Source organism: Antechinus flavipes, chromosome 2, assembly GCF_016432865.1.
Source record: "Antechinus flavipes isolate AdamAnt ecotype Samford, QLD, Australia chromosome 2, AdamAnt_v2, whole genome shotgun sequence".
NCBI lineage: Eukaryota > Metazoa > Chordata > Mammalia > Dasyuromorphia > Dasyuridae > Antechinus > Antechinus flavipes.
The window spans coordinates 481154196-481177472 of record NC_067399.1 but is presented as its reverse complement, the minus strand read 5'-3'; positions in this window follow the sequence as shown (position 1 = coordinate 481177472).

Sequence of the window (23277 nt, the reverse complement as noted above, 5' to 3'; positions counted from 1 at the left end):
AATATTATTAAGTATAGAATAACAACATATAACTACCACCATCTTCTTCTCATCTTCCTTTTTATATTATTCTATGATCAGATTGGATTTATAACTGTGATTCTGGAGCTGAGTAAATACTGGGAAAAATATAACTGCCATTGACTATATTAATAACAAAAATAACAAAAAGCATATGATATGTAGATGGATGCCCCAAAAGATTTTGACAAGCAATACCCAACTTCTTAAAAAAACAGTGGAAAACAAGAATAAATAGATTTTTTTCTTTTGTCTTTTTTTAAATTAAAGCTTTTTATTTACAAAACATATGCATGGGTAATTTTTCAACATTGACCCTTGCAAAACCTTTTGTTCCTGATTTTCCCCTCCTTCCCCCTACCTCCTCCCCTAGTTGTCAGGTAGATGAATACATGTTAAATATATTAAAATATATGTTAAATCCAATATATGTATACATATTTATAGTTATTTTGCTGCACAAGAAAAATCAAATTAAGAAGGAAGAAAAAAAAACTGAGAAAGAAAACAAAATGCAAGCAGACAACATCAGAGAGAGTGAAAATGCTATGTTGGGTTCCACACTCCATTCCTACAATCCTCTCTATAGGTGTAGATGGCTCTCTTCATCAATGAACAAGTAGAACTGGTTTGAATCATCTCATTGTTGAAGAGAGCCACATCCACCAGAACTGATTATTTTATAGTCTTCTTGTTGTCATTTTTAATGATCTCCTGGTCCTGCTCATTTCACTTAGCATCAATTCATGTAAGTCTCTCCAAGCCTCTCTGAAACCATCCTGCTGGTCATTTCTTACAGGATAATAATATTCTATAGAATTCATATATCATAATTTATTTAGCCGTTCTCCAATTGATGGGCATGCACTCAGTTTCCAGTTTCTTGACATTACAAAAAGGACTGTCACAAAAATTATTGCACATGTGGGTCCCTTTCCCTTCTTTAATATCTCTTTGGGATATAATCCCAGTAGTAACACTGCTAAATCAAAGGGTATGCACAGTTTGATAACTTTTTGAGCTTAGTTCCAAATTGCTCTCCAGAATGGTTGGATCCATTCACAGTTCCACCAACAGTGTATCAGTACTTTTCTTAATATATGATAATTAACATGTGTCCAAAAGCAATAACTACCCATTCTCTGTAATGGACACGTATTAAAGATCTTCTCACTAAGAAAACAATGATATCTGTTATCATTATCATGATTCAATATAGTGCTAAAAATGCTAACTGTAATGTTCTTCTCTAAAGTATAATGTTCTCTGGAAGTGGGCTTCTTGGGGAGCTTCTAGAGGCAGCCTTAGTTTCAGTTCAGTTCAATAATCACCTCAAATGCAGTCAGGAGTTAAAATCCAAATCTTTGATTTTTCTCCTTCAAAGTCTTGAATCTTTTCCTGAGGCCTGGTTAGCTTTAATAGAGGCCTATCTTTCTCCTCGGTTCCGAAAGCTCTTGCCGCTAGTCCTTGTCTCTGCCAGTTTCTACCTCTGAATGTCTCCATCCAGCACAAAGGTGGAAGTTGGAATGAATCTGACTCCATCTTGAGAGTGGGCTTGTGGGCTTCTGATTTGTGCATCTCCTCCACTGAATCCTGACTTGTGAATCTCCCGAAGTCTCTAGTGGGCTTGTCCTTTAGTGGGCTCCTCCTTAAAGGTGTGAACTCTAAAGGTGTGAAAGGTGTTTACTCTGAACTAGAGAACTGTTAAGTACCATGCTAAATTAGATAATTATTGTCTCTATCAATTCCAGTGACATAGCACCTTATAAGAATTCTAACACTAACTGTAAAAATAAGACTAGAAAAAAATTGAGGGAATCAATACTGATAAAGACAAAAATAATTATCCTTTTTTGTAGAGGTTATGATAGTTTAAAGAACTCTAAAAAGTCAAGTAAAAATTAATTGAAAGATTGAATATCTTAAACAAATTTGCAAAAATATAAAATAACCCAAACAAATAATTAGTATTTTTTCTGTTATAAATGAAATTCAGTAGAATGAGATAGAAAGAAAAATTCCATTTATAGTAACTACAGAAAATATAAAATACTTGGGAATATCCTTGCTAGGATATTCACACAGGAACTATCTGAACGCAATTATAAAACATTCTTCATACAAATAAAAACAGACATAAGCAATTGAACAACTAGTAATAGTTTATTGGTAGACTGATTCAATATAATAAAAAAGACAGTGCTACCTAATTTAATTTATTCAGAACTATATCAAGCTACCATAAGATTGCTTTATAGATCTATTAAAAATCATAACAAAATTCAATTGCCAGAACAAAAAGTCAAAAATCTCAAAAGAAATTTTGAAAAAGTGAGAAGGAAAGGGGCTTATTAGTGTCAAATCTCAAATTAAACTATAAAGCAGTCATTATTAAAAACAATTTGTTATTGGCAAGGAAATAGAGAGTCATTGATCAATAGAAGAGATCATACACAATATTCAAAAGCAAACAAGCATTGTAGCTCATTTTTGAAAATCCCAAAGATCATAGTTATTGGAGCAGAAAAAAAATCACTATTTTATGAAATCTGGAAATCAGATGAGCTGAAATTAAATGTAGACCAACACCTCAGATATAAAGAGTGACACCATAACAAATGGAGGAACAAGGAAGAAATTACCTGTCAGATGTATGGATGGGGAAATATGACAAAACAAGGGAAAACATCACAGAAAGTAGAATGGACAATTTTGTTTAATTTTTTAATTGTACAAACAAAACCAAAGCAAATAATTATTGTTTTATAATAATTAATGAAAGAGATGATTTCAGAAAACTTCTTTTAATTGATACAAAGTAAAGTGAGGTAAACCAGGTCAATTTATGCAATAATAATATTGTAGAGACAATCAACATTGAAAAACTTAGAGACTGATCTGATCAATGCAATTCCTGAGTACTCATGATGAAACATGATGCTTCCCTCTAAAGGAGAGGTGATGAACTCAGCTTCAGATTGAAATGTCTATGTCTTTTTGAAAAAGGTAAATTTGTGAATTAGTTTTGTTTGACTTTTGAGCATCTCCCTATAAAAAAGTGGAAAAGGAAAAAGAAAGATTTGTATATGATACTGTGAATGTCCGTTTCATACTGTTTGACATATAATATAATATATAATAAATTCATTCCATTAATTTCCAAAATGTTCTACTTGTCTGTGCTTATTCTCACCCTCTTTCTATTTTCTGTATACTTCTAATATATTTAAAAATGCCTCCTCTTTTTTCTTTTCTTTATGTTGCCATCATTATTGCTTCCTTTCCATTCCCCAACCCACCCCCTTCCAATTAAAACTAGAAAGAAAAAAAAAGTCTTTATAACAAATAAGCATAGTGAGCTATGTTTCATCACAGGTTCTCTGGTGATATGTTTGCTCATTATTTTGAACAGAGTTCTTTCAGAGTTGTTTTCTTTTAAAAGCTATTGTCATCTTTCAGATGTATAATCTTGGTGTCTTCTAAATGAGTAGAGGAGGAATGGGGTTTGGGGAGAATTTGAAACACAAGATTAAAACAAAAGAATATTAAAATTTTCTGCATGTAATCAAAACTAATGAAATTAATAAAATATATTTTAAATGTTATTATCATTGTATAAATTATTCTTCTAAGTTTGCATGCATCTCTCTGTTTCAGTTCCTAATTTCAAGGATTCTTTGAAATTAGTATTGCATTATTTTTTATGGCACAATATTACCCCATTTCATTCATACACCACAGTTCGATTTGATATTTCCTAACTGATCAAGATCCCCTTAGGTTCCTCAATAGTTTATTTTTTCTTGTTTTTATCTTCTTTTTGAGACAAGGAAATTTGTTTTGCTTAGGATTATTCTCTCTTTGAATATCTTTATATTGATGATTATAATCCTTGCTCAACTTTTGGGATTTAGATCATGAGTTGAGTTTTTGAGCCAGGGGCAGGATCCATTGTACTTTGTGGTGGGTTGGTTGACTTGAATTTATGCACTGAACTTCTTGGATTTTTAAGACTCAAAAAGGTGGATATCCAGAGCTTTCAATGCATAGCATCTCAGTTCAGAGTACTAGAAACCTCAGAGTTGTTTGATCTGGCCTATTTTGCTCTGAGCATTGTAGCATTTTATTTTATGTTGCTGTTGTCCAGAACTTCTGAGGATACTTCATTCTTAATGCTTCAGGAACAAAACCTAGACTGCATACATCTTTGGTCCATCTTTTGTCACACTGGGAGACTACTGACTTGTTTGCTTACAGTGGCACTAACTTGGCTGGTGGTACCCATTCCTATTGCCTTTGAGCCTCTGGCTGATTTTTTGGGTACAATTCTTGGGGGAAATGTCATTTGCAGTAGTTTCTCATTAGATTTCTTGATCATTGTTTAAGAATTGAAGATCATTATTCAAGTCTGGTATGATTTGTCAGGTATTTTGAAAATGTTTATGGCACTTTGTCTATCTACCTTTATTCAGATAGCCATTTTGACTTGAAGCCCTGTCAGGTTTCCTAAAGTTTTGTGGTTTTAGCAACCCTAAAGAGTGTGTATCTGCATGTATGTGCTTATATGTTTATGTACATATGCATACATACACATATACATACCTAAACACAGTAACAAATTGACCGTACTTTCAGTTTTTGAACTTTATCATACCCCTGTACCATAGCACTGTGAAGGAAATCTGGCTTGTAAGAATTCACTATCTAGTTTGGAAAGTAAGAAATATGGCTAATTAAAACTTTCTCCATGCTTAAACTGATTCCAGCAATATGGGAGCCTTTTTTACTGACATAGATCACACTGTGTCTCATCTTAATAGATCAGGTTTGTGATTTACATAGTTGAAAGATTTCATCTCCTTGTAGGCAATCTCCTGGTGATGGGTTTGGTTTTGAAAGACAGATACAAATAGTCTGCCACCAGCCTCATACTTAAAGCCTTCTCAGCCTTCTTTGACTTACTAGAATTTTTGTTTTGTTGTCACTGTCTTTAAGAACCCAGATGGAACTCCGTGCCATGGGGAGGCATCAGAGGGGGACTTTTGTGGTGGGAAAAGTAAAAGCGCATTCTAAGTTGTTATCTGTATATAGGCAATGTTTGCTATAGGAGTTCAGAGAAAAAGGGAGAAGGTCATGCATTAGAATGGTCAGAGAAAACCTTCACAAAGTAGATGAAACTGGAATTGGCTTTGAAAAATGGAGATGATTTAGAAAAGCATCATGGAGAGAAAAAGTAAAACAATGATTTATTAGTGTGGTTGAGGGCCAACAAATCTGAAAGAAGTCTTTGGTTCTATCCTCATAGAAATCATACTTATTACTTCTAGTAATGACACCAAAGGATGACAATCATGATTCAAATAGATTTTGATGAGCTAGAATGTTAAACTGAATTTCATAAGATGACACTTTAGAGAAGTAAATACAAAATCTACATTTTTGGTTCAAAAAATTAACTTCAGAAATACAAGATAAAGGAGATGTGAGTGGACAACAGTTTATTTGAAAAAAAAAAGATCTGGGAGTTTTAGTGAACTTCAAATTCAATATAGATCAGTAGTAGCTATCAGAAAGCTAATGAAATGTTGGGCTGCAATTATAGAGTTATCACCAGGACTAATAAGGTGTGTACTGTCCTGGGATATGGTATTCATTTCAGGAATCTACATTTTTAAAAAAAGAATAATCACAAGCTAGATAGTAGTACAAGAGTAAAACAGATCTTATGCTATTTGAAAATCATTTTAATGAATTGAGGGTGTTTTGCCTAAAGGAAAGATGGTTCATGGAGGCATATGGCAATATTTGTAAGGTTGTTACATAGAAGACAGCTTAGACTTGATCTGTTTAGCTCCAGAGGGCAAAACTGGAAGTTGGAAAGTAATAAATTTGGGCTTCATGTATGAAAAAACCTTCCTTACCAATTAGATCTGTCTTAAAGTAGAATGAGTTATCTTGCTTCTAATGGGAAACAAATAATGAATTTATAAATAAATGAATGAAAAACATTTAAGTTCTTGCTTTGTGAAAAGTAATATGCTTAGAAAAGCAAGATAACTTTAAAAATACAAATAGATGAGGTATGGATGGATAATAGCTAGTTTGGGGAAAAATTCTGGGGGTCCTAGTGGATTTCAAGTCTAATATAACTCAATCATGGCAATCAGAAAGCTAATGAAATGTTGAGCTGCATTATTAGACATAACCAGAGCTAACAAGATAATGCATTGTTAACATCATAGCTTGACTTACTAAACTTGTTAAGGAATTGCTGCCTATTGTCTGACCAGATTCATTCAACTTGTGTGGTTACCATTTTTGTTATTTCATGATTAAAGAAGGGTAAGGAGAGTATTTGCTTATGGAGGGAAAATGAAAAATAAGCAATTTTTTGAAACCAAGTTATGGAAGATCACCCTAGCCCTTTAAAGGTAGCTCAAAGTATCTCTCTATGCTTATGTCCTGGGTTTCTGTGGCGATTATTAGATCCAATAAAATCCTTCTGGGTTGATCTCAGTAAGTTATTACAAAACCCTCCTCTTCCCCTCCTACTTACCCTTCCCCACCAGAACCAATCCCAAGTGAGTGTTCTCTCTTTCTTGCATAGATATTGTTAACTTCTTCAATATCTGTCCTTAGTTTTAATTTTGCATTCATGACTTATGGATGGTTCATCTCTCCATCCACAACTCTTGTCATCAAAAAACTCTCAGTTTCACATTGTGCCAACCCCAATGGGCTGGAGAAATGGGTGCCTGGTGATTTAAAAAGTGCTGCAGCTGGAATCTTGCTAATAGAACTTCACAGAGGGGGGTGGTGCTTGGTGAAGGAAAAATTTAAATGTGCATCCTAGCATCTGGCCAGCACTCTGCAGTTTGCCTCAAGGCAGTTGTCAAGTAAATCATTTTGGCCTCCAGCCCTGGAACTGGACACTGGGGAAGGGATAGGGGCAAAGGGTAGAAGAACATTTTTTTTCTTTATTAAAGCTTTTTATTTTTTAAAACATATGCGTGGACAAGTCTTCAACTTTAGCCCTTGCAAAACTTTGTGTTCCAATTCCTCCCTTCCCCCATGCCCTTCCCTATATGGCAAGTAGTCCAATATATATTAAACATGGTAGAAATATATGTTAAATTCAATATATGTGTACAAATTTATACAATTATCGTGCCACACAAGAAAAATCAAATCAAGCCTGTTTAAAAAAAAAAGAAATAGAGAAGTAAAATAAAATGCAAGCAGACAACAACAAAAAGAGTGAAAATGCTATGTTGTGAACCACGCTCAGTTCCTCTCTTTGGGTATAGATGGCTTTCTTCATTGCTAAAGAATTGGAATTGGTTTGAATCATCTCATTGTTGAAGAAAGCTGTGTCCATCAGAATTGATCATTGTGTAATTTTGTTGTTGCCGTGTATAATGATATCCTGGTTTTGCTCATTTCACTTACCATCAGTTCATGTAAGTATCTCCAGACCTCTCTGAAATCATCCTGCTTGTCATTTCTTACAGAACAATAATATTCCACAACATTCATATACCACAACTTATTCAGCCATTCTCTAATTGATGAAAATCCATTCAGTTTCCAGTTGGATAGAAGGACATTTAATGGTTGGAGATGGGCAGGATATCTGAAGCTTTTTCTTTGTCTTTCAAGTCCATTGTCCAAATGCAGGATACAGAAAAAGGTGGACCATTGTGATAATGAACTTCAAGAGAAGAGGAATCATAGCTATCACAGCCCCAGCAGAGATACTAAAGATTAGGACAGTTTCTAGGAGCTATGTCACATAACTCTATATCTATCTGTATGTCTGTCTGATTATCTATCTATCATCACATGTAATCTGAAATGGCAATGAAAAGACAATGGGAGAAGAAAAAAGGAAGAAGGAAACAAGCCTTTATCAAGTGCTTTCTATGTGCCAGACACTATACTAAGCACTTTATAAATATTATCTTATTTCATTCTTGGAGAAATGTCCTGTTACTATTCCAATTTCAGGGAGGAGAAAACTGAGGCTCACAATGTTGAGTGAAATGTCCCAAATCACTTAAATATCTGAGGCCATATTTGAACTAAGATCTTTCTGACTTCAAGTCCAGGATACTATTCCCTTATTCCTTTTTTTATTCCCCTTTTTTCCTCCTTCCCTTTCTTTCTTTCTGTCTTCTTTTTCTATTGGGATTAAATGACTTGTCTAGGGTCACACAGCTAATAAATGTTAAGTGTCTGAGGATGGATTTGAACTCAGATCCTCCTGACCTAGCTGCCCCCAGGACACTATTCTCTTTGCCACAGATTGCTTCTGAAATTATAGTCCTCCCATTAGCACTAAGTTGCTATTTTAACCTTAGATGAATCACTTAAAACTCACTGAACCTTAAATAGGGATTAAAAGAATTGAACTCTCATAGGACTATAGTAAGGATCAAATGAGACTCTGCATGAACACAGCAATGAAAAGAATATAACACTATATAAGTACAAGTTATTCATTTAGTTCACCAATAATTGGAGTTCTGTGAAATAAATCTGGCAAAAAAAATTTAGAAAAAAATTAATATGATACAATGGAAAGTACAATAATTCTATAGACCAGAAAAACTGAGGTCAGGTTTCACTTCTGTATTTACTGCCTGTATAACCTTAGACAAGCCATTTTAATACCTCCTCCACTCAGTTTACTCAAAAGAGATGGTTGGGCTAGATGGTCCCTGAGGTCCTTTCCAACTATAGAAGATCAAAAGATTCTAGACACTTACTAAATGCTTGTTTTTTAAAAAAGAAGGGGCAGCTAGGTGGTGCAGTTGATAGAACACCGGCCCTGAAGTCAGGAGGACCTGAGTTTAAATCTGACCTCAGACACTTAATACTTTTTACCTGTGTGACCTTGGGCAAGCCACTTGACCCCAATTTCCTCATCAAAAAACAGAAGTCAGTCTCTGTAAGTAGTTCTATTATATCATATCAAGATTTCTCTTTAAATTCATTAATCAATAGATTTTGAGCTATGTTAGAGATCATTCAGGCAATTTCTTCATGTGAAAGATGTAGAAATGAAGGCCAAGAGAAAGTAAGGAATCTATACACAGATAATAAGTAGCAAAAGTCATATTCAAATCCAGATTTTCTGATTCCAAATCTATGTCAATTTCCCCCTTAATTACACTACCCACTAATGTATTTTATTTCCCTAAGTTCGTCTCAGAAAATGCTTATGTTTCTTTTCAAACTTTCATCCCCGACAAATTCTCATAAACCCAAGTTAATACAAGGAGAATATTAGTGAAAGTCTCTAGGGCTACTGAATGTCCAGTAAGGCTCCCAGCTCCTGACCTACATGGACCTCAAGGGAAGCTTTCTTTTAGAGAAGCTTGGCCATGGAAAAATTTGTGAAGTATTATGGTTTGTGGGGGGGTGGGGAAGGAAAAGGACATCTACTACCATCTCAGGTTGTCATAAATGCTGCAGCTCTAGACCCAGGAAAATCACTTTATTCCAGGATTGGAAAACAGAAATGATTACACTTATTGACTTTTAATTTAAAGTTTCCCCAAAGAATCAAGCTTGGCTTTCTTTTGTTTAATGATTTGCTTCTTTCCATTACAAGAAATTTCTTAATAATGCCATTCCTTTATTCTATAAAAGGGTTTAATTCTTTCACTTCCAGCAGTCAACCAGTTATCTTTCAGTCATTTTTCCCATGTGATAACTGAAATGTTTCCGTTGAATTGAAGTCTTTCCTGATTAGAAAGCAAATGGTGGTGGAGCTAAAATGGTGGAGAGGACACACTTTTTTTGACCTTGTACCACATCCCTCAAACTAATTGGCAAATCCAGCCTCTGAATTAGCTCTGGACTGGCAGAAATCACGAATATTGGGAGTTTAACAAATTATCAGCAGAAGATAATTTCTAAGCTCTGCAAAATATTGTGTTTCAATCTGGCATAGAGGGAGGTGGGCCAAGCACAAGCAGGCTGAACACAGACACCAGTGTAGGCAGCGCAGACCCAAGGGGTAATGCGGGTTGGAGAATTTACTGGGGAGGAATCCATAGCAGTGTTAGATACTCTGCCCTGGTGGCAAGCCAGTAGATCAGCAGAGAAGTTATAAAACATTTAACACAAACACAAAAGGTAAAGAGTGAACACCAGAATACCAGAGTCTCACAGGACCTGGCCACACCCACCTAGCATTGGAAGTCAGTAAGCACTGATCCAGTGCAGCCCACTGCCACTTGTAGAGGAAGCTTGGACACTCTCCCTTGCCCTAAAAGCAGATCTCAGCTTTTTAAAAAAAATGAGTAAAAAAGCCAAAAGAACCCTGATGATAGATAGTTTTTATGGTGAAAGAGAAGATCAGATTTTAAACCCTGAGGAGACTAAAAGCAGATCACCCAAAGGATGATATAAATTGGTCCCCGTCACACAAGGCTCTCCTAGAAGAAATTAAAAAGGATCTTAGAAGACAGTTAGAAGAAAAATGGGAAAAAAATGAAAACTTTACAAGAGGGTTTGGAAAAGGCAACACAGAAATTATCTGAAGAAAATTCACTACAGAATAGACTTAGTGACATGGAAAAAGCATATAACTCATTAAAAAATTGATTTGACAAAATGAAAAAAGAAAACAACTCCCTGAAAAACAGAATTTGTGAAATGGAAAACAAATCCATAGAACAAAATAACTCATTTAAAAATTCAATTGGACAAATACAAAAAGAAGTAAAAAAAAGTAAATGAAGAAAATAATTCACTAAAAATCAGAATGAACAAATAGAAATGAGAGATATCAAGAATCAGTCAAGCAAAACCAAAAAAATAAAAATGTAAAATACCTACTGGGAAAAACAAATAACTTGAAAAATAGATCTAGGAGAGACAATCTAAGGATTATTGGTCTTCATGGAAAAACCATGATGAAAAAAGAAAGAGCCTAGATATTATTTTTCAGGAAATCATCCAAGATGCCCAGATGTCACAGAATCAGAAGCTAAAATAGCCATTAAAAGAATTCACTGAATACCTCCTGAAAGAGACCCCAAAATTAAAACTCCAAGGAATATTGTGGTTAAATTTCAGAACTATTGGGCCGAGATAAAAATATTACAAGCAGCCAGGAAAAAAAAAAAAAAAACAATTCAAATACTGAGGAGCCACAATAAGGATTACCCAGGACCTAGCAGTTTCCTCCTTAAAGGATCCAAGAGCCTGGAATCTGATATTCTGAAAGGTAAAGGAACTTGGAATGTAGTCAAGAATAAACTACCCCACTAAATTAAGCATTTTATTTTCTTTTTAAATTTTTTTTCTTTCTTTCTTTATTATAGTTTTTTATTTACAAGACATATGTATAGGTAATTTTTCAGCATTGATCCATGTTAAAGTACATGTTAAATGCAATATATACATATACAGTTATCTTGCTGCACAAGAAAAATTGGATTTAGAAATAAGGTAAAAAGAAGCTGAGAAGGAAAACAAAAATGCAAGCAAACAATAACAGAAGGAGTGGAAATGCTATGTTGTAGTCCACACTCATTTCCCATATAAACTGAGCATTTCTTTCAGGAAAGAAGATGGATATTCAACAAAACAAGAGAATTCCATTTATTTCTGATGAAAAGACCAGAGCTAAACAAAAAAATTGACCTCCAAATATACAACTCAAGAGAAGCATAGAAAGGTAAAAAGAAAAGAACTCTTGAGAACTGTATTTCTGTTCTTGGTATATATAGAGAGTACATGTATAATTTGATTTTACTGATAAAATACAAAAACTAAACTAGAGGTAGAAAGGGGGTTGTATCAGAAAAGGGGGAAAGCAGAGGTAAAATGAATGAAATTACATCACATGAAGAGGCAAAGAAAACCTATTATAATTGAGAGAAAGAAGGGAGGAGGATTAACATTGTGTGAATCTAGCTCTCATTAGATTTGGCTCAAAGAAAGAATATTAGACATATTTTATTTCACAGAGAAACTTCTCTAACCTTATGGAAAAGTGAGAGGGAAAAAGGGAAAAGGGAAGGGATAGGCTAAAAAGAAAGGAGAACAGAAATAGTAGGAGAAAGATATATAAGAAAGGGGGAGGGACCGTAAAGGGGGAAGGCTGCTTGAGACAAGTGGTGCTCATAAGTGAAATACTGGGGAGGAGGGAAAGGGGAAAAGGAAAGAGAAAAGTATAATAATTTGGGGTAAATAAGATGGCAGGAAATACAGAATTAGTAGTTTTAATTGTAAATGTGAATGGAGTAAACTTCCAAACAGCAGAAGCGGATAGCATACTGGATTAAAAGTCAGAATCCTACAATATGTTGTTTACAAGAAACACATTTAATGATACATAATGATAATGATACATACAGAGTAAAGGTAAAAGGCTGGAGCAGAATCTACTATGCTTCAGGTGAAGTAAAAAAAGCAGGGTAGCCATCCTGATCTTAGACCAAGCAAAAGCAAAAATCAATCTAATTAAAAGGGAGAAGGAGGGAAACTATATCTTGCTAAAGAGTAACATAGATGATGAAGCAATATCAATACTAAACATATCCACCAAGTGGTATGGCATCTAAATTCCTAAAGGAGAAGTTAAGAGAGCTGCAAGAAGAAATAGACAGCAAAACCATAATAGTGGGAGATCTCAACTTTGCTCTCTCAGAACTAGATAAATTGAACCACAAAATAAATAAAAAAGAAGTTAAGGAGGTAAATAGAATATTAGAAAAGTTAGGTATGATAGATCTTTGGAGAAAATTGAATGGGAACAGAAAGGAGTACACTTTCTTCTCAGCAGTTCATTGAACTTGTACAAAAATTGAGCATATATTAGGATATAAAGATCTCAAAATCAAATGCATAAAGGCAGACATAGTAAATTCATTTTTTTCAGACCACAATGGAATAAAAATTACATTCAATAAAATGCCAGAAGAAAATAGACCAAAAATAATTGGAAATTAAATAGTCTCATCCTAAAGAATGAATGGGTGAAGCAGCAAATCATAGACACAATAATAATTTCATCTAAGAGAATGACAATAATGAGACAACGTATCAAAATTTGTGGAATGTGGCTGACGTGGCAATAAGGGGACATTTTATATCTCTAGAGGCCTACTTGCATAAAATAGAGAAAGAGAAGATCAATGAATTGGTCTTGCAACTAAAAAAGCTAGAAAAAGACCAAATTAAAAACCCCCAATCAAATATCAAACTTGAAATTCTAAAAATAAAGAGAGATGAATAAAATTGAAAGTAAAAAAAAAACATATTGAATTAATAAATAAAAATAAGAGTTGGTTTTATGAAAAAAAAAACAACAACAAAATAGATAAACCTTTATTTATTTTGATTAGAAAAAAGAAAGAGGAAAATCAAATTGTTAGTCTCAAAAATGAAAAGGGAGAACTTTCCACCAATAAAGAGGAAATTAGAGCAATAATTAGAAGTTATTTTGCCCAACTTTATGCCAATATATTTGATAACCTAAGTGAAATAGATTGCTCAGATTAACAGAAGAGGAAATAAATTACTTAAATAGTTCCATTTTAGAAAAAGAAATAGAACAAGCTATTAATCAACTCTCTAAGAAAAAAATCTCCAGGGCCAGATGGATTTACATGTTAATTCTGCCAAACATTTAAAGAACAATTAACTCCAATACTATATAAACTATTTGAAAAAATAGGGAATGAAGGACTCCTTTTATGATACAGGTCATACCTAAACGAGGTTGGATGAAAACAGAGAAAGAAATTTGTAGACCCATTTCCCTTTTGAATATTGATACAAAAAATCTTAAACAAAATATTAGCAATTACAGAAAGTCATCCCCAGAATAATATACCATAACCAAATAGGATTTCTACCAAGAATGCAGGCTAGTTCAATATTAGGAAAACTATTAGTATAATTGACTTTATCAATAATCAATTTAATAAAAAACATATGATTATCTCAATAGATCCAAAAAATACATTCATTCCTATTAAAAACACAAGAGAATACAAGAATAAGTGAACTTTTCCTTAAAATACTCAGTAGCATCTATTTAAAATCATTAGCAAATATCATATGTAATGGTGATAAACTGGAACCATTCCCAATAAGATCAGGAATGAAACAAGGTTGCCCATTATCACTATTACTATTCAACATTATATTACAATGCTAGCTTTGGCATTTTTTTATACATCACTAACAAAATTCAACAGTAAGAGATACAAAGAGAAATTTTATTTAAAATAACTGTCAATAATATAAAATATTTGAGAATTTATCTGCCAAGGGAAAGTCATGAACTATATGAGCAAAACTACAAAACACTCTCCACACAAATAAAGTCAGATCTAAACAATTGGGAAAATATTAAGTGCTCTTGGATAGGTTGAGCGAATATAAAAAAGATAACAATACTACCTAAACTAATCTGTATATTTAGTGTTATATCAGTCAAACTCCCAAGCAACTATTTTACTGACCTAGAAAAAATAACAACAAAATTCATCTGTAAGAACAAAACATCAAGAATTTCAAGGGAATTAATGAAAACAATGCTGATGGAAGTGGCCTAGCCATATGAGATCTAAAACTATATTATAAAGCAGCAGTCATCAAAACCATTTGGTACTGGCTAAGAAATAGATTAATTGATCAGTGGAATAGGTTAGGTTCACAAGACAAAATAGTCAATGACTATAGTAATCTAGTGTTTGACAAACCCAAAGACCCCAGCTTTTGGATTAAGAATTCACTATTTGATAAAAAATTGCTGGGAAAATTGGAAACTAGTATGGCAGAAACTAGCATTATCCACACTTAACACTGTATACCAAGATAAGGTCAAAATGGGTTCATGGTCTAGTCATAAGAACGATATCATAAACCAATTAGAAAAACATAGGACAATTCACCTTTCAGATCTGTAGAGGAGGAAGAAATCTGTGACCAAAGAACAATTTGAGATCATTATTGATCACAAAACAGATAATTTTGATTATATTAAGTTAAAAAGTTTTTGTACGAACAAAACTAATGCAGACAAGATTATAAAGGAAGCAATTAAATGGGAAAACATTTTTACATTCAAAGGTTCTGATAAAGGCCACATTTCTAAAATATATAGAGAATTGACTCAAATTTATAAGAATTCAAACCATTCTCCAGCTGATAAATGGTTAAAGGATATGAACAGACAATTTTCAGATGAAGAAATTGAAAGTATTTCTAGTTATACGAAAAGGTGATCTAAATCACTATTGATCAGAGAAATGCAAATTAATACAACTGTGAGATATGTCTACACACCTATCAGATTGGCTAAGATGACAGGAAAAGATAATGACGAGTGTTGGAGGGGATGTAGAAAAACTGGAACATTAATACATTGTTGGTGGAATTGTGAATCGATTCAACTATTCTGGAAAGCAATTTGGAATTATGCTCAAAAAGTTATCAAACTGTATATTGTTTGATCCAGCAGTGTTTCTACTGGGCTTATATACCAAAGAGATCTTTTTTTAGAATAACTTTTTATTGACAGAACTCATGCCAGGGTAATTTTTTTTTACAATATTATCCCTTGCACTCACTTCTGTTCCAATTTCCCCCCCCTCCCTCTTTCCACCCCCTCCCCCAGATGGCAAGCAGTCCTATACATGTTAAATATATCATAGTATATCCTAGATACAATATATGTGTGCAGAACCGAGCAGTTCTCTTGTTGCACAGGGAGGATTGGATTCAGAAGGTAAAAATAACCCAGGAAGAAAAACAAAAATACAAACAGTTTACATTCATTTCCCAGTGTTCTTTCTTTGGGTGTAGCTGCTTCTGTCCATCATTGATCAATTAAAACTGAATTAGATCTCTTTGTCAAAGAAATCCACTTCCATCAGAATACATCCTCATACAGTATCGTTGTTGAGGTATATAATGATCTCCTGGTTCTGCTCATTTCACTTAGCATCAGTTCATGTAAGTCTCGCCAGTCCTCTCTGTATTCATCCTGCTGGTCATTCCTTATAGAACAATAATATTCCATAACATTCATATACCACACTTTACCCAACCATTCTCCAGTTGATGGGCATCCATTCATTTTCCAATTTCTAGATACTACAAACAGGGCTACCACAAACATTTTGGCACATACACGTCCCTTTCCCTTCTTTAGTATCTCTTTGGGGTATAAGCCCAGTAGTAGCACTGCTGGATCGAAGGGTATGCACAGTATTTGATAACTTTTGGGGCATAGTTCCAGATTGCTTTCCAGAATGGTTGGATTTGTTCACAACTCCACCAACAATGCATCAGGGTCCCAGTTTTCCCACATCCCCTCCAACATTCATCATTATTTTTTTCTGTCATCTTAGCCAATCTGACAGGTGTGTAGTGGTATCTTAGAGTTATCTTAATTTCCATTTCTCTGATCAATAGTGATTTGGAACACTTTCATATGAGTGGAAATAGTTTTAATTTCATCATCTGAAAATTGTCTGTTCATATCCTTTGACCATTTATCAATTGGAGAATGGCTTGATTTCTTATAAGTTATAGTCAATTATCTATATATTTTGGAAATGAGGCCTTTATCAGAATCTTAAACTGTGAAGATCTTTTCCCAGTTTGTTGCTTCCCTTCTAATCTTGTTTGCATTAGTTTTGTTTGTACAAAGGCTTTTTAATTTTTGATATAATCAAAATTTTCTATTTTATGATCAATAATGATCTCTAGTTCATCTTTGGTCACAAATTTCTTCCTCCTCCACAAGTCTGAGAGATAAACTATCCTATGTTCCTCTAATTTATTTATAATCTTGTACTTTATGCCTAAATCACGGACCCATTTTGATCTTATCTTGGTATATGGTGTTAAGTGTGGGTCCATGCCTAATTTCTGCTATACTAATTCCCAGTTATCACAGCAGTTTTTGTCAAATAATGACTTCTTATCCCAAAAGTAGGGGGTCTTTGGGTTTGTCAAACACTAGATTGCTATAGTTGACTATTTTGTCTTATGAACGTAACCTATTTCACTGATCAACTAATCTATTTCTTAGCCAATACCAAATGGTTTTGGTGATTGCTGCTTTATAATATAGTTTTAGATCAGGTACAGCTAGGCCATCTTCATTTGATTTTTTTTCATTAATTCCCTTGAGATTCTCGATCTTTTGTTCTTCCATATGAATTTTGTTATTTTTTCTAGATGATTAAAATATTTTCTTGGGAGTCTGATTGGTATAGCACTAAATTAATAGATTAGTTTAGAGAATATTGTCATCTTTATTATATTTGCTCAGCCTATCCAAGAGCAGTTAATATTTTTCCAATTATTTAAGTCTGACTATTTGTGTGGAAAGTTTTTTGTAATTTTGCTCATATAATTCCTGACTTTCCTTTACCAAAGAGATCCTAAAGGAGGTAAAGGGACCCACATGTGCAAAAATGTTTCTGGTAGTTTTTTTTTTTTTTTGTAGTGGCAAGAAACTGGAAACTGAATGGCTACCTATCAATTGGAGAATGGCTGAATAAGTTATGAAATATGAATGTTATGGAATATTGTTCTTTAAGATATGACTAGCAGGATGATTTTGGAGAGCCCTGGAGAGACTTACATGAGCTCACACTAAGTGAAATGAGCAGAACCAGGAGATCATTATACATGGCAACAACAAGATTATCCGAGGATCAATTCTGATGGACATGGCTCTCTTTATAATGAGATGATTTAAACCAGTCCAATTGAAGAGAACCATCTACACCCAGAAGAGTTCTGTGGGAATTGAATGTGTTTTCACTCTTTTTGTTGCTTATTTGCATTTTATTTTGCCATGTTCAACATATTTTGGACTATTTGCCATTTAGGGGAGGGAGGGAAAATTGGAACACAAAGTTTTGCAAGGGCCTAATGTTGAAGAATTGTTCATGCATATGTTTTGAAAAATAAAAAGCTTTAATAAAAAAGAAAGCAAATGGTAATGCTACAACATCTCTGATGGGCTCTGTCTACATGGGATATCTTTGGGATAAATAAATACTCCTTCCTTCTTCCTGAAATTTGCAACAAGGTAAGACACTGGATAGAATAATGGACATGGGAGTCAGGAAGTCCTGTGTTCAAATTCTGCCTCAGACACTTACTAGCTATGTGACTCTGTAACACTTAAATCTCTGCTTGTCAGTTATTTCGTCATAAAATGAGAATAATAATAGCATCTACCTATTGCTGTGAATATCACATAAGATAACATTTTAAAGCATTTGATGAATGTGAATACACTATATAAATACTAGTTATTTTAATTGTGATTATGATTAAAATAAGCTTTGTCAATATCTCTTTCCTATAGATCCCTTTATTTCTTTAAGATGTTTTTCACTGATATCACTGGCAAGTAGAGTATCAACAGCTTACTAGTTATCAAGTCTGCCATTCTGGTACTACCTATCTGCCAAGCTAAGTGATTGAGTTGGGCTGTTGGACCTTCCCCTCCTTCTTTTCTTTAGACATACAACAGATTTGGAATTTCCTGGGTAGATGAAAGTACTTCTGAAAAACATCTGGGAGTATTAGTAGACTATAAAATCAATAGGAGTCAGCAGTAGTCACCTAAGAGCTAGCATGATCTTGAGCTGTGGGAACAGATAAAATGTCTAGTAGTAGAAAGGTTAATCTACTGTCCATTGTCCTGGTCAGGCAATATGGAGTGTATTATTTGCTTCTAAATGCTGCATTTTAGGAAGAATGATTGAAGAGCATGTAGAGGATGATGAATAAGATTACTAAAGGACCTTGAGGTTATTCTATGTGAAATCTTTTCATGGGTGCTTTGGTGAATTATGACCTCCTGGTCTTTATCTGCACTAATGCTGATCAAACTCTGCCATATTTTTTCATCATAGAATTTGTGTCCATGCCATTCAAGAAATACTCTACTGAAAATCTGCCCAACACACTGTAAGGCTTCCTCTGTGCTTTTCCTATTTTGTGGATCCCAGTGCAGTACTTCATCTGTTATTCTTGGCTCTTGTCCTATCATCATCTCAACTGTTTATTTAGTCATATGTGCTCTTGATAATGGTTTGTATGTTACTTCTAATAAGGAAATTTTTGCTCTCAATAGAAGACAGTAGGTTTATTTCTGCCATGTATCTTTACATTGCCATTAAGGCATCCAGTGATGATGATTTCTCTGAGACCATGGTCTGCCATAATTTGAAAACATAGATATCTCAGGGATGTTGATAGTGACAAAAATATGGATTTTTGACAATGATCAGTTATTTGGGAATGAGGATAGATGGATGGATGGATGGATGGACTTGTCCTCCTTTCATTCAATCCTGAGGTAGCTCATTGCCATTTTCTGTGTTCATCTAAGATATGTACACACTTATGGACAAAATGATGGACTCCTAAGTCAAATATTGCCATAATCTAGACATTATCTATTCTTTCATTTAAAAAATGTGAATGGCTAGATTGATTTTTTTAGTCCTGTTCATGGATTTCAATGAAGAGGTACTGTAAGATCCCAGATAATAGTGCATTTAGTACAGTATCTTTAGCAGGCAGAGACAACTGGCAAACCTCTCCATTGATAGAGAATTTCTTTTAGACTTTTTGCAGGATATTCTCTATATAGCAAGCATCTTTAATGAGGAAATGTTTTCCTTATTGACTGTCATTGAAAATCATAGAATTTTAAAAGGGTAAAAGCATTAATACTGTAATGCCAAGAAACTGAGGCAAGACAGAAAGTAGGTTTTTAATATTTTAATTTTGGAGAGTTTGGACTAGTGAGCTGAATGGGACTCTTGTCTCAAAGCATCTAACATCCTAGCAACTAATTCCAGAGACTTTTATAGGAATCCAACTACCAGGGAAACAAAGGCAAGGGTGGTGGGGAGAAACATTTAGTAAGTCATAATTTAAGGAAGGACCATAAATTCTGATAAGTTGGGGGTCAATAAGGTGGTCAAGCAGGAGACAGGAAGTCTGGACTAAAAAGATAGTGAGTGCCATCTAGTTATTTGAGATAAACCATTTGGAGTTTTATGACTCTTTGGAATATGAAAGTGGCCAGAGATCTGAGGCCCTAATTTTCTCACTCCTAATGGCTAGGAAGGGGGGGAGGGATTGGACATAGCATATACTAACTTAGGGAAACTGAGATATTATAATTCAGGGGAAACCAATACAGGAAAACTGAGGTAGGTAAACTGAGGTATTACAATTCAGGGAAACTGAGGTATTACAACACCTAATCTAACCTCTTCATTTTGCATCATGAAAAAGTTGAAAACTGGAAATGGGTCAAAAGTCAAACAATATATTGTTTGCAGAACATAAATTAAACACAACTCTTCTTATTCCTAGTCTAATGCTCTTCCAAGCACAACATGTCTCTTGATCAATTCTTTTTCACTCAATTTTTGTGGCCCAATTATAAGAGACAAATATAGAGACAGTCAGACACACAGAGACAGAGACAAACAGAAAGATAAAGACAGAAACAGAAAGACTGAAAGAAAGACAAAGATAAAGATAGAGACAGAGAGAGAGAGAGAGAGAGAGAGAGAGGAGAGAGAGAGAGAGAGAGGAAAGGAGAGAGGGAAGGAGAAAGAGAAAGAGGGGAGGGAGAGATAGAGACACAGAGAAAGAGACACAGAGAGACAGAGATGGGCAGAGACAGTGAGACACACAAAGGGGGGAGAGAGAAGGAGGGAGAGAGAAAAAGAGAGGGAGAGGGGGAAAGGTGAGGGAGAGGGAGAGACAGAATGACACAGAGAGAAAGAGACAGAGAAAAAGGGAAAGGCAGAGAGACACACACACACAGACAGAGAGACAGAGAGAGACAGAGAGAGAAAGAGAGAGAGAGAGAGAGAGAGAGAGAGAGAGAGAGAGAGAGAGAGAGAGAGAGGGAGAGACAGTTAGGTAGACAGGGAAAAGGGAGGGAGGGAGAAAGGGAGGAAGGAAGAGAGAGACAGAGAGTGAGAGAGGCAGAGACAGAGATAGAGACAGAAAGACAGAGACAGATCATCACTTAGTAATGACAGCACATTCCTAAATGCTGCTCTGCAATAGCTGAAGGCCAGGGGGTTAAGTAACCTACAAAAAAGTAGTTAAAATTCTTATTCCCAAGGAGTGCCCCCGGTCACCAGTATTGGTATTTTGATTTCTCTGTAGTCTTCATTTCAAAACCATCTGGAAGAATCTGATAAATTTCACACCTGGGAGTTCCAACAAGAACTCAGGATGTATATGCTTCATGAGGACACTCTCCATTCCTGATGGCATGGAAAGTCTGGTTGGGTTCATTGTCATGGTCAGAAGTAGTAAATGTAATGTAAATTGTAAGTATTTTGAGATTCATGGTCTTATTCCCTCCAACATGTCAGCAATATCTATATCTATATGAAAAAGATCATAAAGAGTGTTAGCATTTGATGGGCTTTGTTTTGTGGCAAAGGGAGGAGCAGTCTGGTCTGGGTACTATTAACTTGGCTGTGAATGTAGTAACAACAGGTATTTAAGGGATGGGAGATGGTACAGATAGATTGTATACCATTTTTAAGGATTAAAATTTGGAAAGTAATAAGAAATTCTTTTTCTGTGGCATATATTTTGATCATTGAATTTATAGTTAAAAATAACCCCCAAGGTCATTTAATCTACTTTCTCATTTTACAGAAGAATTCTTGCTGTTCTGGACAGGTTCAGGTGTCTTGCCAAGGTCACAAGGTAGCAAGAAGCAGAGCTGGAACTCAAAATCAATTCTCTGATTCCTAAACTCTTTGTGTTCCACAATGCTGCAAGTGTCTTTTTGTTTAAAATCATCTGAAAGGAGATGTGCAAAATATTTATGGCAGCCTTTTTTGTGGTGGCAAAAAATTGGAAATTGATGGGATGCCCATCAATTGTGTAGTTGCAAACAACTTTTAGTATATGATTGTGATGAAATATTACTGTATTGTAAGAAATGACAGGACAAGTAAGTGATACAGTAGATAGATTACTAAAATAGAGTATCAAGACTTATTTCTATGAGTTCAAATCTGATATCAAATGTTTGCTGTCTAGGGTGATCCTGAGAAAATTATTTAATCCTGTTTGCCTTAGTTCTTCATATGCAAAATGACCTGAAGAAGGAAATGGCAAAACACTATCTTTGCTAAGAAAACCACCAAACGTCTAACATGAGGAGTTAGATGTTCCTGAAATGACAAGGGGACTGGCTCCATAAAAATCTCAAAGGACTTATGTGAACTGATACAAAATGACGTGGGCAGAACCAGCGTATCCTTGTACACAATAATGGCAATATTGTAACAATGACTAATAGAAGAAACAGTGATGCAAGACGGTTCCAAGATGAAAAATACTTCCCATCTCCAGAGAGAGAATTAATGGATTCTGATGCAAATGGAAATATTTTTTAACTTTTGATTTTTCTTTTGCAATATGGCTAATATAGAAAATTTTTGTGTGTGATTTCACATTACATTGGCATCATATTGATTCCATTTTCAATGTTTGGAGAAGGGATTAGATGAGAGGGAGAGATTTTGGAGCTCAGAAATGAACATTAAAAATAAATCATATACATTTAAAAATAATTTATAAGGTGGGGCGCGAGGAATATGACTGAGTCAACAGAGTAAAGAACTTAATTGATTTTGGAGAAAGTCTGGGCCTACTGCTTTTGAGAGTACTTTCAACCTTATCCTTTTGCTCTTTTCTTTGCCTTATTGGAGAATACATCTACATATCAAAAACTGACAGGAAGCTGATAGAACTTACTAACATATTAATTGCAAAAACTCAGAATCTAAACTACTTGATAGGTTGGCTTATGGCCCCAATCTAATATCATGAAGTTCAATAGAGATAATTTTAAAATCCTGATCTTAGTAGTTATGAAAAATAACATGTACAGAGAAAAGGAGAACTGATTTAATAGCAGTTTATGTGAAAAAATGTGAGGATTTTAGAGAACTTTGAGCTCAACATGAGAAAACAATATGAAAAAGCTAATGGGATTTTAAAGTTTGAATCAGTCAAATGACAGCTTACTCCTGCTACATTTGGCCCTTGAAAACCCATATCTGGATTAGTATATCAGATGTGGCTGCCACATTTTAAGATGGGCATTCACAAAGTAGAGTAGGTTAAGGAGAGAATGACTAGCCTAATAAAATAATTAAAAATCATGTTATATGAGGAACTGAGGATGTTTAGTCT